The sequence below is a fragment of the Ranitomeya variabilis genome, chromosome 6, assembly GCF_051348905.1.
Source record: "Ranitomeya variabilis isolate aRanVar5 chromosome 6, aRanVar5.hap1, whole genome shotgun sequence".
NCBI classification, from domain to species: domain Eukaryota; kingdom Metazoa; phylum Chordata; class Amphibia; order Anura; family Dendrobatidae; genus Ranitomeya; species Ranitomeya variabilis.
Genome location: NC_135237.1, coordinates 476544184 through 476563361, shown reverse-complemented (window position 1 = coordinate 476563361; position 19178 = coordinate 476544184).

The following is a 19178-nucleotide window of genomic DNA, read 5'->3' as shown; positions in this document are numbered from 1 at the left end:
ATCACATATCACCCAGATAACGGACATGCCCTGAGATAGCGGAAGATCAGAAATGAAATCCATGGAGATATGTGTCCAAGGTCTCTTCGGGACAGGCAAGGGCAAGAGCAAACCGCTGGCACGAGAACAGCAAGGCTTAGCTCGAGCACAAGTCCCACAGGACTGCACAAATGACCGCACATCCCTTGACAAGGAAGGCCACCAAAAGGACCTGGCCACCAGATCTCTGGTGCCAAAAATTCCCGGGTGACCTGCCAACACCGAGGAATGAACCTCGGAAATGACTCTGCTGGTCCACTTATCCGGGACAAACAGTCTGTCAGGTGGACAAGACTCAGGCCTATCAGCCTGAAATCTCTGCAACACACGTCGCAGATCCGGAGAAATAGCTGACAAGATAACTCCATCTTTAAGAATACCAACAGGATCAGCGACTCCAGGAGCATCAGGCACAAAGCTCCTAGAAAGAGCATCGGCCTTCACATTCTTTGAACCTGGTAAATACGAGACAACAAAATCAAAGCGGGAGAAAAACAATGACCAGCGGGCCTGTCTCGGATTAAGGCGTTTAGCAGACTCGAGATACATCAGATTTTTGTGATCAGTCAAGACCACCACACGATGCTTAGCACCCTCGAGCCAATGACGCCACTCCTCAAATGCCCATTTCATGGCCAACAACTCCCGATTGCCCACATCATAATTTCGCTCGGCAGGCGAAAATTTCCTAGAGAAAAAGGCACAAGGCTTCATAACAGAGCAACCAGGGCCTCTCTGCGACAAAACGGCCCCTGCCCCAATCTCCGAAGCATCCACCTCAACCTGAAAGGGAAGTGAGACGTCAGGCTGGCACAAAACAGGCGCCGAAGTAAACCGGCGTTTCAACTCCTGGAAAGCCTCCACGGCAGCAGGAGCCCAGTTAGCTACATCGGAGCCCTTCTTGGTCATATCCGTCAAAGGTTTCACAATGCTAGAAAAATTAGCGATAAAACGACGGTAGAAGTTAGCGAAGCCCAAGAACTTCTGAAGACTCTTAACTGACGAGGGCTGAGTCCAATCAAGAATAGCTCGGACCTTGACTGGGTCCATCTCCACAGCAGAAGGGGAAAAAATGAACCCCAAAAAGGGAACCTTCTGTACACCAAAGAGACACTTTGAGCCCTTGACAAACAAAGAATTTTCACGCAAAATTTTAAAGACCAACCTGACCTGCTCCACATGCGAATCCCAATTATCAGAAAAAACCAAAATATCATCCAGATAAACAATCAAAAATTTATCCAGATACTTCCGGAAAATGTCATGCATAAAGGACTGAAAAACTGAAGGCGCATTGGAGAGCCCAAAAGGCATCACCAAGTACTCAAAATGACCTTCGGGCGTATTGAATGCGGTTTTCCATTCATCACCTTGCTTAATGCGCACAAGGTTGTACGCACCACGAAGGTCTATCTTGGTGAACCACTTGGCACCCTTAATCCGGGCAAACAAGTCAGACAACAGCGGTAAAGGATACTGAAATTTGACAGTGATCTTATTTAAAAGCCGATAATCAATACAAGGTCTCAAAGATCCGTCCTTTTTTGCCACAAAAAAGAATCCCGCACCAAGAGGGGAAGAAGACGGACGAATATGTCCTTTTTCCAGAGACTCCTTGATATATGAACGCATAGCGGTATGTTCAGGTACCGACAGATTAAACAGTCTTCCCTTAGGAAATTTACTGCCTGGGATCAAATCTATAGCACAGTCACAGTCCCTATGAGGAGGCAGTGCACTGGACTCAGACTCACTGAAGACATCCTGATAATCAGACAAATACTCCGGAACTTCCGAAGGCGTAGAAGAAGCAATAGACACAGGCAGGGAATCCTCATGAATACCACGACAGCCCCAACTTGAGACTGACATAGCCTTCCAGTCCAGGACTGGATTATGGGTCTGTAACCATGGCAGCCCTAAAACGACCAAATCATGCATTTTATGTAAAACCAGGAAACGTATCACCTCGCGGTGTTCAGGAGTCATGCACATGGTAACCTGAGTCCAATACTGCGGTTTATTTGCTGCCAATGGTGTAGCATCAATACCCCTAAGAGGAATAGGATTTTCTAATGGTTCAAGAGTAAATCCACAGCGCTTAGCAAATGAGAGATCCATGAGACTCAGGGCAGCACCTGAATCTACAAACGCCATGACAGGATAAGATGACAGTGAGCAAATCAAAGTTACAGACAGAATAAATTTAGGTTGCAAATTACCAACGGTGACAGGACTAACAACCTTAGCTATACGTTTAGAGCATGCTGAGATAACATGTGTAGAATCACCACAGTAGTAGCACAAGCCATTCCGGCGTCTATGAATTTTCCGCTCATTTCTAGTCAGGATTCTATCACATTGCATTAAATCAGGTGTCTGTTCAGACAACACCATGAGGGAATTTGCGGTTTTTCTATCACATTGCACCGAATTAGGTGTCTGTTCAGACAACACCATGAGGGAATTTGCGGTTTTGCGCTCCCGCAACCGCCGGTCAATTTGAATAGCCAGTGCCATAGTATCATTCAGACCTGTGGGAATGGGAAAACCCACCATAACATTCTTAATGGCTTCAGAAAGGCCATTTCTAAAATTAGCGGCCAGTGCACACTCGTTCCAATGTGTCAGCACGGACCATTTCCGAAATTTTTGGCAATACACTTCAGCCTCGTCCTGCCCCTGAGACATAGACAGCAAGGCATTTTCTGCCTGAATCTCAAGATTGGGTTCCTCATAAAGTAAACCGAGCGCCAGAAAAAACGCATCAAGATCAGCCAATGCCGGATCTCCTGGCGCCAGCGAAAAAGCCCAATCCTGAGGGTCGCCCCGTAAGAACGAAATAACAATTTTTACTTGCTGAGCAGAATCTCCTGATGAACAGGGTCTCAGGGACAAAAACAATTTACAATTATTCACGAAATTCCTAAACTTAAACCTGTCTCCGGAAAACAGTTCAGGAATCGGTATTTTAGGTTCTGACCTAGGATTTCTGATAACATAGTCTTGTATGCCCTGCACACGAGTAGCCAGCTGGTCCACACTTGTAATCAAGGTCTGGACATTCATGTCTGCAGCAAGCATAGCCACTCTGAGGTAAAGGGGAAGGAGAAAAAAAAACAACTCAGAATCTTCTTTCTTATAATCCCTCTTCTGCAATGCATTAAACATTTAATACTGGCCTGGCAAACTGTTATGACCCCAATGGCGAGGGTCTCAGAGGAACGTGGAAGTCTGCAGAATACAAAAATCCAGCTCATAGGGCAGTGGTAACTGGGTTGACCATATATCTACTCCTAACGCCAACACTAGAAGTAGCCGGGGATCATTCCTACGTTGATTCTAGATGACACGCGCCAGCCGGAGAATCTAGCTACCCCTAGTAGAGGAAAACAAAGACCTTTCTTGCCTCCAGAGAAGGGGACCCCAAAGCTGGATAGAAGCCCCCCACAAATAATGACGGTGAGGTAAGAGGAAATGACAAACACAGAAATGAACCAGGTTTAGCACAGAGAGGCCCGCTTACTGATAGCAGAATAAAGAAAGGTAACTTATATGGTCAACAAAAACCCTATCAAAATCCACACTGGAAATTCAAGAACCCCCGAACCGTCTAACGGTCCGGGGGGAGAACACCAGCCCCCTAGAGCTTCCAGCAAAGGTCAGGATATAGATTTGGAACAAGCTGGACAAAAATACAAAACCAAAACAAATAGCAAAAGGCAGACTTAGCTGATATAACTGGAACCAGGATCAGTAGACAAGAGCACAGCAGACTAGCTCTGATAACAACGTTGCCAGGCATTGAACTGAAGGTCCAGGGAGCTTATATAGCAACACCCCTAACTAACGACCCAGGTGCGGATAAAAGGAATGACAGAAAAACCAGAGTCAAAAAACTAGTAACCACTAGAGGGAGCAAAAAGCAAATTCACAACAGACCGCTCTCCAGCGACCAACGATGCCGAAGGCCCCGGGTAACCAGGGTAAACATCGGGTTACTAAGCGCAGGGCCGCGCTTAGTAACCCGATGTTTACCCTGGTTACCATCGTAAAAGTAAGAAAAAACAAACAGTACATACTCACATTCCGGTGTCCGTCAGGTCCCTTGCAGTCTGCTTCCCGCTCTGACTGAGTGCCGCCATAAAGTGAAAGCAGATCACAGCGGTGACGTCACCGCTGTGCTCTGCTCTTACATTCCAGCCGGCAGTCAGTCAGAGCGGGAAGCAGACTGCAAGGGACCTGACGGACACCGGAATGTGAGTATGTACGTTTTTTTTTTTTTACTTTTACGATGGTAACCAGGGTAAACATCAGGTTACTAAGCGCGGCCCTGCGCTTAGTAACCTGATGTTTACCCTGGTTACAAGCGAACGCATCGTTGGATCGGTGTCACACACACCGATCCAACGATGACAGCGGGAGATCCAGCGACGAAAGAAAGTTCCAAACGATCTGCTACGACGTACGATTCTCAGCAGGGTCCCTGATCGCTGCTGCGTGTCAGACACAGCGATATCGTATGGATATCACTGGAACGTCACGGATCGTACCGTCATAGCGACAAAAGTGCCACTGTGTGACAGTACCCTAAGTTTAGGTAAGGGGCAGAGATAAATGGACTGCACTGCATATCAGGTAAAAACTCACCTGGATGAAACATAGTGTTCTAATATGGATGCGATGGAAGTAGGTCACCATATGGATGGCGACCGTTTTGTGTATATAAGCAGGTTGCGGGATGCAGAGACGGACAGGAAGCAGAACAAGGGTTAACAAGGGGTTTAATAAACAGTTACTCCTCGCAGGGATATATGTACACAAGGAGCAAGGTTATACCTAATACAGAGAGAACTAATAGGGGGAAGGTTTTTTAATGAACAGGGGAGAATAATACAAATAATACTCTTAACACTTTGGGCATCAGCCATGACTGACTAAGTTTAGATTACGTGACAAAAAAAGGATCTGTCAAAGTTCTGTGAAAAAAATGGGGGAAACTTCCCTGGCGTTAACGGTGTCCTCCTGTGGTCCTGATGATGGCGGTGTCCTCTGGTGGTCCTGGCGGTGGCGATGTCCTCTGATGAACCTGGTGATGGTGGTGAGAGTCTGTGGTATTATCATGGGCACTGGCCTCAACAGATGAAGGGAGGAAGGAGGAATAGTCTCTTCCCTCAGCGGTGAAAGTCCCTACACTGACGGACCCTGTGACACTGTCCCAACACACTCTATATTGGCCAGCTTGGTCCGATGTGCCATACCAATGAGCGCCTGTATCCCGTATAAAGCCTCTCACGGTCAGTACTCCCAGCCAGGACAGTCTTGTCAGCGTCGTCGGCTGAGTCAGCAGTCATTTAAAGGTCCGCGATGTAAGCTGGGACAGTGGTGTTAGCGAGGACAGCGTTATCTGTGGTGTCTCAGAGGGTCCCTATCAGTCGTTTTCTATGAGTGCATCCGCTCGGACACGGCTCCAGTCAGCACCGCCCCGTCGCCTCACAGCTGATCTACTCTGACAGGACGCGCATGCTGTGCCCGCCTGAACTGTTTGAATTTCTGCACGTGCATTAACTGTCTGCTTAGCCACACCCCCTTCTCTCGAACACAGGGACACCCCAAGCTCTCCCCCCTGTATCCTAGGTGATAGGCACGAGAGTTCTGGACCCTTTACAGATGAGGCAAACCTGATTAGTTTCTCCCCCTTACATGTACAGCCTACGCTTCAATGGGACTTGTGTGACCCAGTGTGCTTTTTTTAAAGTGGTAAGTTTAGGTTGATATTAGCATTGATCAAACTGTTTGAAATTTGAATACACATCACCAAATTTTGCCCCAAAATTTCAATACTGCAAAGCCTCTAATTGCCCTGAAAAAAGATGCATAGCTTATAAAGGACCTGTAGAGCTGTATTGAACCCTTTTTGAGTTCTTTAAAGAAGTACTCCTCCCATCAAAGTTTTATACTTTTAATATAATTCAGTTATCATATTATATAGCACTGAGTAGTTACAATTGCTGATTTTCCCTTCTACCCAGTTAGCTCTTCTCGCTTCCATTAGGTCTATGACATCATGTGATTAAAAACTGACTAGCTGAATCCTTCTCAGCTCTACGTAGAAATAGGAAGTCTCTTTTCTCCTTATGAGACATTATTAAAACTGGAATTTGGCATCACTGCTAAGTCCTTTCCAAGAAAAAGAACATTTTTTTACTTTTTAAAGGAAACTTACAAAATATTTATTTTTAAGAATCTATTGACTTTTGAAGTGACTTTGAAGAAAATAATCATTGGAAAATCAACCAAAATTAAAGCATTTTAAAAATATACCCTCTACGCATTGAAAATCACTGTCAAGAAGTTTGTTAACTCTTAAGTTGTGTCAGAAATTGACATATTGTGGAATGAAAAATTAAAAACATTTTTCTCACTAAAAGGTAATTTTAGCTCCATACTGCCCTTTTCACAAATAATAATAGAACAAAGAGTTCAAAATTTGTAGCGCAATTTCTCTTGAATGGGGTGATACTGCATATTTGGTGAAAAATGAATGTTTGGTCTAACAGTGGTGTTTAAAAGAGGAATGCAGTTTGATATTTGGAGCACAAATTTGGCTGGAATAAATTAAATCTGCTTTTTCACATTTGGAGAGCCGCTGAGATGCAGAAACAGCGGAAATCCTCAGAAGTTATAGAAATTACACCCTTCATAGAAATTGTCTAGATGTATAGTGAGCATTTTGAATCAAAAGGTACCATACAGAATTTTGCCTGTGAAAATGAAAAATTATATTTTGTGGGATGACAGGGATTAGAATGGAAGGAGCGCTTTTTGACTTTTGGATCCCAGATTATGCTGGAATTGCTTGGAGATACCATTTTCAGAGCTCCTGAAGAAAGTGACAAATTTTGGAATTAACATGCCTCTTGGAATACTATGATGAATCTATTTTTACCCCTCACGCGTTTTCCATAAGTAAGAAGACTGTGGATGTTGCAAAGTGAATATTATATATGTGCTATTTTAGTGTCCAATACGTCGTGCACAGTTTGTAGTCTTGGAGGCACTCACTTCAAGTATTGTAAAATTGGTTGTCCTTTAGCAATGCGATGGTTGTGGACTTTAACTGTACTTTTGGCATTGTGTAGGGCTTACACAAAAGGTGGGCTGTTTGGCTTTGGCAGTGCGAATTTTGCAGAATATTTTTTGAGGTGCCATTTTGCTTTCTTATAGCCTTTGTGAAACATGGAAATCCCATATTTTTCCAATGTTATATGATTAACCTAAGTGGAGGATTGTTTTTTGCAGGACAACAGGAAGTTTTTATTGGTACTAGTTTGGGGTACGCAACATGTTTCATTTACTTTTAAGGCTTGATTTCATTTTATCCTGTGCTCTACACTGAGAACTTAGATCATCTTTTCTGTCTAAATCTTTCTCATTCAAATGAGACTCCCAATGGAGCTATGAACTATAATGAGGCACATGGAGTCACTTTAGATTTCATATAGTTTCTGGCAGTGTTCCATCGCTTAATAATCAATTTTTATGTGTGGTACTATCATGAAAAAGATAATAATTTTTTTATTATTTTATTGATTTTTTTTTCAGTTTTCACCATATTAGTAAAATACTGTCATACTCTTCCTGTTCAGATTATTTCAAATGTGGCTTTACCATGCTTTACCGAGTTCCGATATTTTTGTGATATCGGAAATCGGAATCGGAAGTTCATATAAGTTCCCAGTCATCTCCGGCGTGTGTGGTGCATATGGTTCCCAGGGTATGGAGGAGAGGAGACTCTCCTTCAGGCCCTGGGATCCATATTCATGTAAAAAATAAAGAATAAAAATAAAAAATATGGATATACTCACCCCTCCGACGGCCCCTGGCTCTCAGCGGTGCAACCGGCAGCCTCCGTTCCTAAGAATGCAGTGAGTGTGGGACCTGCGATGACGTCGTGGTCTTGTGATTGGTCGCGTGACCACGACATCATCGCAGGTCTTTCACTCACTGCATTCTTAGGAACGGAGGCAAACGCTTGCACCGCTGAGGTCCAGGGTCCGTCGGAGGGGTGAGTATATCCATATTTTTTTTTTATTCTTTATATTTTACATGAATATGGATCCCAGGGCCTGAAGGAGAGTTTCCTCTTCTTCAGACCCTGGGAACCATCCAGGATCGCTTCCGATATTTGTGTCCCATTGACTTGTATTGGTATCGGGTATCGGTATCGGCGATATCCGATATTTTTTGGATATCGGCCTATCCAATCCGATACCGATACTTTTGAATATCGGAAGGTATCGCTCAACACTACTCAGCAGTGAGCAACAAACAGTTCAACTCTTCTAAACTCTTCTATAGACAACCCCATCCAGCAGTGTATTATTCCTCTCAGACACTCAATATACTGCCCCATACTGCAGTACATTACACCTTTCATCCTTCTGTACACACAGCCCCATCATGTAGTATATGACACCTTTCTGCTCACAATGTGCACAGCCCCATCCTTCATATATCGCTTCTTTCAGCCCCCTCCATTCACAATCCCTTCCAACAATTTATCTCACCTGTCAGCCCCACTAAACACAGGCCCATCTACACTTAGAAAAGTGTTTGCCACACAGTTGAATTTCATATCTTTACTAAAACTTCTCACTATGGTAAAGAGTATATGTCTAAAAAGTTAGAAGCATGTGGCAGAAATTGCCCTTTAATTATTTATAGTTTGCAGTGAGCAAGAGAGAGATTATTCAGTGTTCCTAATTATAGGTAAACCCTTGTGTATTTAGCATTCTAAGCGCAAAGAAGTAGATCATCATTAAATGCAGTAGGAAGCATATATCATCTATATCACATACTGTGCTCAGAAAAAAAGATGCTGACAGAGAAGACTGTAGGGACTGGGTACTTGATATAGCTATGTACGATTTATAATCATCCGTGTTTGGTCTTTATTATGATTAATCTGTCTGATTCTCAGTTGATTTGGAAATGTTGCCTTAAGGGCTCAATGTTATTGTTTGTAGAATAGGATAATATCAAAGAAAGCAGCTCATGAGTTAAGCAAATAGAAAATATAGGGTCAGTGCAAATGTTTCCCTGTGGAGCAGAGAGAATGCTTAATGACTGCAAGATCTCCATGTTATCACTTCTAAGTAGTATTTGCTTATATGAAAATAAATGAGATTTCCAAATGCTCTTGGTAAATACATTAAACTCCTAGCAGCAATACCATAGACACCTGACCTTTGTAACCACTTCACCGCCACAGAAGACAGATTACAACACATTTCGAATAACTGCATGTCCAGCCATGTCTACTGTCTCGTCTGCTCTGTGTTTTACTGCCTTGCTTGCTTGACTGAGTACCTTTAAATGTCCATGTGTTCAAAATATTTCAGTCCCACTGAAAATACTTTGAAGTTTGCAGTATTGTATAGTCTCAATACGACTGTATTTACACTGGTATGTGTGTGTGAGACAGAAAATAAAGATCACAAAATAATTTATTTTCTAAGTCATAAATATGTTACTATAAAAGCTTGCATTAAGTTGGCTTACTCAGCTTACATTCACTAAGAATCTGGCGCATGCGCTGTGCATTACGCACGTGCCACATTCCTCACTAACAGAATTCCTGTGATGAACTTCATGTCCCACTCACATGCCCCTTAAGAACCTCTTCCTCTTCATGATTCAGTACAACTGTCTGGCAAACTCCAGATTTCACATAGTGCCGACCTCCTCTCCTCTACAAAAAACTGAGCCGGAGTATGATTTGAAAACATGCATGGTGTAAAGGCATGTTCACACTGGCCATAGAAACAAGTAAAACCAAAATAAAACAATGTGTGCATATACCCTAATGAAAATAAATAAGTAAAAAAGCAAGTGCATTAAATAACATAGGGTATTTAGTAAACACTGTTTTTGATCAAAAAAAGTATAAAGCTGTCCCACCACAACAAGGTGCACCCAATTGGGACAGACCTACACTCTCTAATGTTAAAAACCTGCCTAGTGGTGTGAACAGTGGCAGAGAGTCACCCCAAACGGCCACCCAGCTTTGGAGAGACTAAATCTGAACTGCCCAGCTCAGTGAAAAGGGGGCCACACCCTGTTTGTACTAAATACCAAAAACACTAAAGAAAAACAGAAAACTGAGCCGGAGTATGATTTGAAAACATGCATGGTGTAAAGGCATGTTCACACTGGCCATAGAAACAAGCAAAACAAAAAGAAGACAATGTGTGCATATACCCTAATGAAAATAGATAAGTAAAAAAGCAAGTGCATTGTTTCTATTTCTATGAGAATGTTTTTGTATTTAGTATAAATAGGGTGTGGACCCCTTTTCGCTAAGCTGGGCAGTTCATATTTAGTCTCTCCAAAGCTGGGCATCCGGACACGGTGCCACTGTTCACACCACTAGGTAGGTTTTTAACATTAGAGAGTGTAGGACTGTCCCAATTGGGTATACCTTGTCGCGGTGAGACAGCTTTAAACTTTTTTTGATCAAAAACAGTTTTTACTAGATACCCTATATTATTTAATGCACTTGTTTTTTTACTTATTTATTTTCATTAGGGTATATGCACATTGTCTTCTTTTGGTTTTGCAGGTATAGCTCTTGCACGCTTACTCCTACGTTATCTAACATGTTGCTATCTTTCTTGTACTTTCCTTACTTTACTTTCGTGCCCTTTGATTTAATTCCCCACACCACTGATCAGGTCACTATATCCTCTACTATATTTGTTATGTGCAAATCATTCCTTGTATACCTGCTATATATTCCCTCTTACATATTTTGTGTCCACAAGAACCTTTTCTTTTTTTTCTCAATGTCTCCACCAATCCATTGTTAGGATATTCCCTTCATCAATATAGACACAGATTGATATATCTCTCTTAATTACAGAGATGACTACTGGACAGCCTCTCTCATGTCCCATGACTTGGGAATCATACAGTATTTTATTAACATTTGATTGTTGCTGTTACATTGCTATTGAATCAGTTTGCCTTTTGGAAGTTTGTCCTGTCTTTCCCCTGTAGCCCAGCTATGATGTAAGTAACTCTTCCCTGCGTCCTCAGATATGTGTTTGTCATCCAACTTGCTAGGTTTATCCCTGCACATCTCTGGGTCTGAATTGTCTTTTTACTTACTGCACCTGTTGCATTTGCTGCAGTTGCTATTGTTCATAATACAATAATTCAACATGAGAGAAAAATTTATTCTGGAATCTTCATACATGCCTTTTCAGTCGAGTTGCAACTACTTGACAAAGTACTTTGTGTGAGTACTGGTTCATACAGACATCCATAGAAACACTATTTCAGGAGCCTTAAAGCCTAGTTATGTAATCAGAATACTCTACATGCAACATATGATTTATTACCAACACCTCTTGTGCTGTATATACATTTTTATGTTAAGAATCTCTCAAACTATGCTCTGAATATATTATTATTATTATTATTATTATTTATTTATATAGCACCATTCCATGGTGCTGTACATGAGAAAGGGGTTACATACAGAGTTATAAATATTGTTTACAGTAAACAAGTTTACAGTGACAGACTGGTACAGAGGGGAGAGGACCCTGTCCTTGCGGACTTACATTCTATGTAATACATGTATATATATGTATATAAGAATGTTTTATTGTGTATCTATTCCTAATGTAATACAGATAACCTTGATAAAGACCGTTCAAGGTCAAACTGTCGGAACCCATGTCTATATACACTTAACCGAATTAATAAACATTGCTTAAGCAATATTACTGACTTCATACACATGTTTCAGTGCCAAAGTTATCTCTAAAACTATAAAATCTTGGTTATAATTTTCTTTACCCAAATTGAACTAGAAATAGACTTTTACAGTGTTTAGCTACACCAAGTCTTAGACTAGTAAGAAAAATAAAAGCACATTGAGGATAGGTTAGCACAATGCAGATTTTGTGCAATCCTTAAGCTCAATTTGTCAGCATGAAAGTCTACAAAATGAAAAACATACTTAATACTCATCATGAGACTTTAGCCTGTGGTTTTTTCATCATCTCATCAAACTTGGAACTTTTTTCCTGTTTTTCAAGATATTATTTGGTAAAATGAATGCTGTCATGTACAAAAAAATGAAAAGTTAAAGCTTTTAAAAGAAGAGCAGGAAAAAATCTAAGCAAACAAATAATTATTTACAATTTCAAAGTGGGATCATTAAAGGGAAGTTCATATTAATTCTTGTAATTTGTAAATTGCGTAGCGATAAAAAAATCAAAATGGCAAAATTAGTTTTTTGGGCTGTCACAACATTGCAATCAAATGCAATAAAAGGAGATAAAAACATTGTATCTACACCAAATTGAAATGAATAAAAACATCAGCTCAGAGCACAAAAAATAAGCCCTCCCACAGCCCCTTAACACAAAAAATGAAAATGTTACGCATCTCAGAAAATGATGACATAAGCAAAATATTTTTTCTTACAAATTTTCGAATTATTTTTCACAACTTTAACTAAAAAAAAGTATACATGTTTGGTATCTGAGTGCTTTTACTCACCTGAAGAATCTTATTGACAGGCCAGTTTTACCATATAGTGAACATGGTGAATAACAAAACACAAAAAACAATTGTCGAATTGCAGTTTTTTGCAATTTCAACAAACTTGGATTTTTATCCCACTTTCCAGTACAACACATGATAAGGGGAAAAAAAAGAAAGTGCAAAAATGGAAAATTGCAAGGTCATTAAAGGGTTAAGGGAGAGGCATGACAAAAAGGTATGTAGACTTTTAAAATCCACTGTATTTCTTTATTACAAATATTAGTCAAAAGTGCAATGTTGTAATGAACACATTTTTAATTCTGAATGGTTAATCTGGCTCTACAAATAATGGTCAGCCATTTTTATTAATAAATATGGCAGCTTTACTATGTAATAGGTAATACATTCAACATAGTTGGATAGTGGATGGAAAATCATTATTCATACACTGTATAAAACAAAAAAATAGTGACAATTTACATAATAAGTTTTGAAGCATAGGGAAAATTCTAAATAAAAGAGTAAATACATATTCTATTCATTCAGCTTGCAATGACTTTTTATCATATGGAAGTGTAAAGGTTAAAATATCATACAAAATTCAGTTTCTCTATAGTAAATTAGGGAAAATAATTCAACAGTATGTATGATCACGTACAGACTGTACCAAATAAATAATTGTGCATTATATATTAGAACCATAATTGCACTGAGTCATAGAATTGATTGCGTAGGTATTTTTTGCAACTGTTTCAAATTATGCAATTATGTTATTAATTTCCATACATACATGTGGGAATAAAATTTCATTTAATTAGACCTTAGGACCAATTTTCGCTTATTTCCTATTTTCACTTTGCAACTTGACCCAGAAAAATATCATATCCAAAATAAAGGTGAAAGATCATTGTCAGGTTGATGTTCTATTACAGTACTGCACAGGCTATTTAGGTAACGGAGGTTGTGAATAATTCAGTGCAGATTTCTATTCAGCCAAATTTGTTCTGCGAGAAATGCTAAAGGAATTTTACGTTTTATCCAATTTGCATAGATGTATTGTGAAATGTATGGCAAAATATCCTGAGATCATATTTGTTGAGTGAAGGAGGTCAAATTTCTAAAATAATTACATGTAATTTGCACTGCAATGAACTGCAAACTATGCCCAATTTTAAAGGTGAAAAATTTAGGCAGTGACAGAAAATATTAGAATGCCAAAGACAATTACAGTATAGTGATATAGTTAATAGCTTTTTATTATTTTAATATTTGCATTAAGTAACAGAGAGTCATATTCCCTTTATTGGTAGTCTAGCAACTTTTCCATAGAAGCACAGTGGTTATATTTGTAGAGTTAGACTATTTGAAATAAATACAGGATAACTCTACATTTTGTCCTTATTTGGGGTCATAGTAAACCAAGCACTCCCATGATCTGTGAGTAAATGCATATCCTTTTAAGCCTATATGGAAATTGTGTTCTGTTGGTTAAGACTTGTTCGTGGCTAAGCGACTACCTGGTTTTCACTAGAGTGTCTGAGAGAAAGTGACGAGAATAGACTTGGATGTCACTCCATGGCAGTCCCGGACCTGCAGCAGCTGACCAATGAGTTAGAGCAGGTATGCAGAGTACAGGAGGATGAGACAGAAGGGTAGTCAGGAAAGGCAGCACGGGTTCACTATGTAAGCTGGGGTCAGGAGTGGACAGATCAGAATAGAGAAGTAGAAAAGCTGGGTAGATAACAGAAGAGAACCAGAGGAGACTAAACTGAGGCACATCTTGGCAGGTAGCTAGAAGCAAATGCAAGTAGAACCTAAGCTCAGGCAATGATGAGAAGGGAGGAGTTTCCTAGTATATCTATTGTTTGGCAGGACACACCCAGCAGGACACAATAGAGTTAAATTCCTGCAGAATCTGGCAGCTCCTCTCTATAGCCAGGTGGAGACTGCAGGAATATGCAGCAGAGTTTTGAAGTGCTGCATGAGTACTCAGCAGTGATTTGAGGCGGAGCAGAGTGGAGAGCGTAGTAAGTAGGGTTGTGCTAAGAAGGCATGAGAGTTACCAGCATGAGAGTACCCTTCTTTATGCCTGCTTTTTTAGGCCATACTACCCAGGAAACTTACCAAGAATGATTGGAGTGCAAATGTTTTCGGCAGGCTTGTTCCTGGAGGACTTATTTCTAGAGCACTGTGGACAGACGGTTACAAAGTCGCAAAAATTCTTGACCTGCTTGGATTTATGTCCCCAGGACAGAATTCACTCCCTTCTAGTCAAATCAAAGGTCTTCTCCGGAGGGACATCATTTACAAGAACAGGAGCCACTACCTGGGTTAAAGATGTGCTGGAATTCCTTCTCAGAATCAGATGTGTCAAAGGATCAAGATTCAAGACAAGACACGAGTCTCAGGTAGGGAAGGCAGGTCCAAAGGCATACAAGGCAGGGACTTAGGCAAGACCTTGGCATGGCAGTTGGTAGAACATGATGGTCCCCATTGAAGCATCTGACTGGTGGACCATTCAACAAACAGGGGATGTAGACAAAATCCTAGGAGACCCAGAAGAACAGAGTTTACAGACATAGATTGCAGGTAAAAAGAGATTCTTTCAGAATGCAGGGTGACACGACAAATACACTCTGCCAGGGGTTATCCGTCATTAGAGGCAATAACTAGGGAATGATCTAGCTGTTGCGTAGCAAGCTGAAGATCCAGGCCAGAGTGAATAAGTTGGCAGCAGAGTTGGAATCAAGATGGGCTGCCGGGGAGAGAGACTTCTCTCCTCAGACCAAGGTGACTTGGGTCAATAGTTAAGAAGTATTAGATTTTCAATCTAGGGTCTCCTCTCCAACTATCCTAAGATTCTGGGGGTCAGCAGACCTCAATAGGCTACGACAAACATAATGTCCCTCGCTTCCATAGTACATGCACATGTTCTCCCTATACCTAAGATGTCACTCTTTTACAGAAAGTTTGGCCTGCTCCACTTGCATCTACCCAATAGCAGGAAGTGTGACTTGCAGCAGCAAGGGGTACTGGAAGGTAAGGCTATGTGCCTACGTTGCATTTTTCAAGCGTTTTTTCCACGTTTTTCCGCTGCGGAAATGCTTAAAAAACGCTTGCAAAATGCATCACATTATTTTTAATGGAATTCTGCATTGTTGTGCCCATGCTGCATTTTGTTCCGCAGAGGAAATGTATCACGGAAAAAAACACAGCATCTTCATTAATTTTGCGGAATCACGCCAATTTTGCTGCAATATAATTGTATTGGGACGCATGGAAAGAAAATGCGAGAAAAACATGACAAATACGAGATAAAAACGAGAAAAAAATGCTAGAAAAACGCGAGCCAATTTCCTGGCAAGGGAGTCCGGTTTTGATGAGGAAAATTCTGCTTACATTCTGCAAGGTGGGCACATAGCCTAAATGTCAACCTAGGCTGTCCATTGAACAAAACATTTTTATGTTTTTTTTTGCTACCCATGTCCCTAGTCATACCCATAGCAGTTTGTCATAGTGTTGCCTTCACATATTTTTTAATCATTTAAGAAAAATGTACACTTTTTTACGAATTTCCATACCAGAAGCTATATCTTTTTTCATTCTTATACTGCCTAAGGCCTGTTTCACACATCAGTGGCTCCGGTACGTGTGGTGACAGTTTTCTCACGTACCGGAGACACTGACTCACGTAGACACATTAAAATCAATGTGTCTCTGCACATGTCAGCGTGTTTACATGGACCATGTGTCCGTTTGAAAAACACGGAGACATGTCAGTGTTCGTGGGAGCGCACGGATCACACGGACCCATTAAAATCAATGGGTCCGTGTAAAACACGTTCCGCACACGGATGCTGTCCATGTGCTGTCCGTGTGCCGTGCAGGAGAAAGCGCTACAGTAAGTGCTGTCCCCAGCGTGGTGCTAAAGCCGCCATTCATCCCTTCTCTCCAGCAGTGTTTGCTGGAGAGAAGGAATGAAAAATCAATGTTTTTTTTATTTTTTTGTGGTTAAAATAAACTTCCCGGCAACCTCCCCCCTCCCACCCCCTGTGCGCCCGCCCGCTGTAAATAAAATACTCAACCAGCTCCCTCGATGCTTCCTCTCAGTGCTGCAGCTTGTCCTGGTGGAGATAGCAGGAATATGGAGCACAGTTTGGAAGTGCTGAGTGATGACTCAGGGAGGGGCAAAGTGGCATATGCAAAGTGTAGGGAGGTGCTGAGAAGGTGTGAGTGTCGCCGGCTTGACACCTATTGGGAAAAAATCATATAAAAATGTGCAAATAACTTCTAGGTGAATCAAATTGGCCTCAAATTTAACAACACAATTGCATTTGCCAGAATCACAATGTATTGCAACTCAATTTCTGCTAATCTAATAAAATTGTAGGCAGCTGGCATTTCACATTTCTCTTCTTTGGTCCAGTCATTGATGCAGTCTTTATTGGACAAAATGTGTTTTCTTCCAGAGCATGTTGTCTTTGGTGTCTCCTACACTGACATAGCCATGCATGTGTGCAAAGTTGCTTGGTCCCAGAAGATGGCGAAGATGGCAGGTGCCAGTAAATGCTCACGATGACCAAGCAGAGACTGCATTGGTGTCTGGATCAAGGAAGACACTCAATCTGGACCAGAGCAGGCTGCAAAAGGGTGAGCATAATTTTTTTTTTGTTTGTCTGATTAACCCTTGTTCTAGAGTTTGTAGAGTCTTCAAGCTTAATAATGTACAAGCGATTTGCATGAAATAATTTCTATGTGAATCAATTTTCCTGGCCAAATTTGAGCAGACTTCTGAATTTGAATTTCAGCAGATTCTCATGTCACTTGAATCATGTTTCTGAAATAATGCAGCCGCTTTTCACGCCAGCTGGCTCACACTGAGCAGACTGTGAGAACTGCTGCCTGCCCAAGACATTGAGGTTATCGCTAGTCACAGGTTGAGCTTCTCACACTCTGCTCAGTGTTCTCTGGCTGGCGTGGAGAGAATCACTGATGTGACTGTTCTCCGAACAGCCAGGATTGTCATGAGACAGATATGGATTATCTTTCTGTTTGACAGGTGAGGGATATGGTGTTTTTTTATTTTTAATTTTTGAAAATAAATGGGTAAAAGAGGGTGGGTAGTTTTTATTTCAAATAAAGGAGTTTGTGAGTTTATTTCAAATAAAGGACTTTATTCATTATGTGTCTTTATTATAATCTCACTATGGAATTAGTAATGGGGGCGTCTTATAAACGCCTTACCATTAGTAACCTGTTGGCTTGATGTCAGCTGACATTACAAAGCTGACATCAACCCCACAACTATTACCATACTTGACTCCGCACCAGGGCAAGTGGGAAGAGCCAAGCAAAGTGCCAGTATTGGAGCATCTAATAGATGCGCCTTTTGGGGGGGGCGGCTATGGGTTGCTATTTTTTGATTAGCAGACCTCAGTTGTCTGCTTTAGCTTTTCTGGTTGTCAAATATGTGGAGGAACCTACTCCGTTTTTCAAAATTATTTATTTCAATGATTAAAAAAAACTCATTGGGACCCCTCTATTTTTGTTAGCCAGCCAAGGTAACTCTGGCAGCTGAGGGCTGTAGCCTGCAGCTGTTGGTTTTGCCTGCTCTGGTTTTCTAAAATAGAGAGGACCCCACGCTATTTTTTTTCTTTTATTTATTTATTGCACAGGCCCCAACTCGTGAATACTCTCATCAGCTTATGCCTGTTTTCACTGCTATTAGCAAGAGCAGGCATACAATGATGAGAGTTGTACTCTCATCAGTCAATGCCTGTGACCGGTGGTAACCTTTTCACAGACCGTCACAGCTGCTCCCTCACACACTGTTATCTGTATGACAGCGTTGAAACCACAGTTTTCTGACAGGTGGTAACAAAATCACTGCCCAACAGAGCTGGTATTTCTTGTGCTGTCAGACAGATGTTCGGGTGTTGAACCCAAACAGTAACATAGATTTCTTGGATATGTCCACTCTCAGGGTCAATGCACGAACAATAGGTGTTCGGTATGCACCCCAAACTTTACCGTTCAGGTTCACCCTTCGCTTCTCATCACCAATAGGGATGAGCAAACCTGATGTGGAAAGTTCAGGCTTCGTACCAGACTTGTAGTGTCCAGTACCAGACCTCGAACATGGACTTCTTACTATATGTCCAATTTCCTCTTTGGGTTCCTAAGTCTAATAAAGCTTGTTGAAAGGCTGCAGGGCAGACAATCAACAAGCTTTATGGTGCTTGACACTTCCCACTCCATCACAGCCATGTCAAGTTATAGCATAGTGATTCCATTTTAAATCCAGCTAAGGATGTTGGGTCACCTATTTTTTTATTAACTAGCTAAGGCAAATCAGACAGCTGCAGGCTGATATTAATAGACCAGTAAGGGGACATGTATATTGGCCCTTTTCCATCCTAATAACACCAATGCTCAACTGCCCCAGAATGAGAATATCCATTAGATGCACCAATTTTTGCTCTTAGCCTCGGCTCTTCCAGCTTTCCCTGGTGTGTTGGGAAGCGGAGTAATAGTTTATGAGGTTTATGTCAGCAGTATAATTATTATTATTATACTAG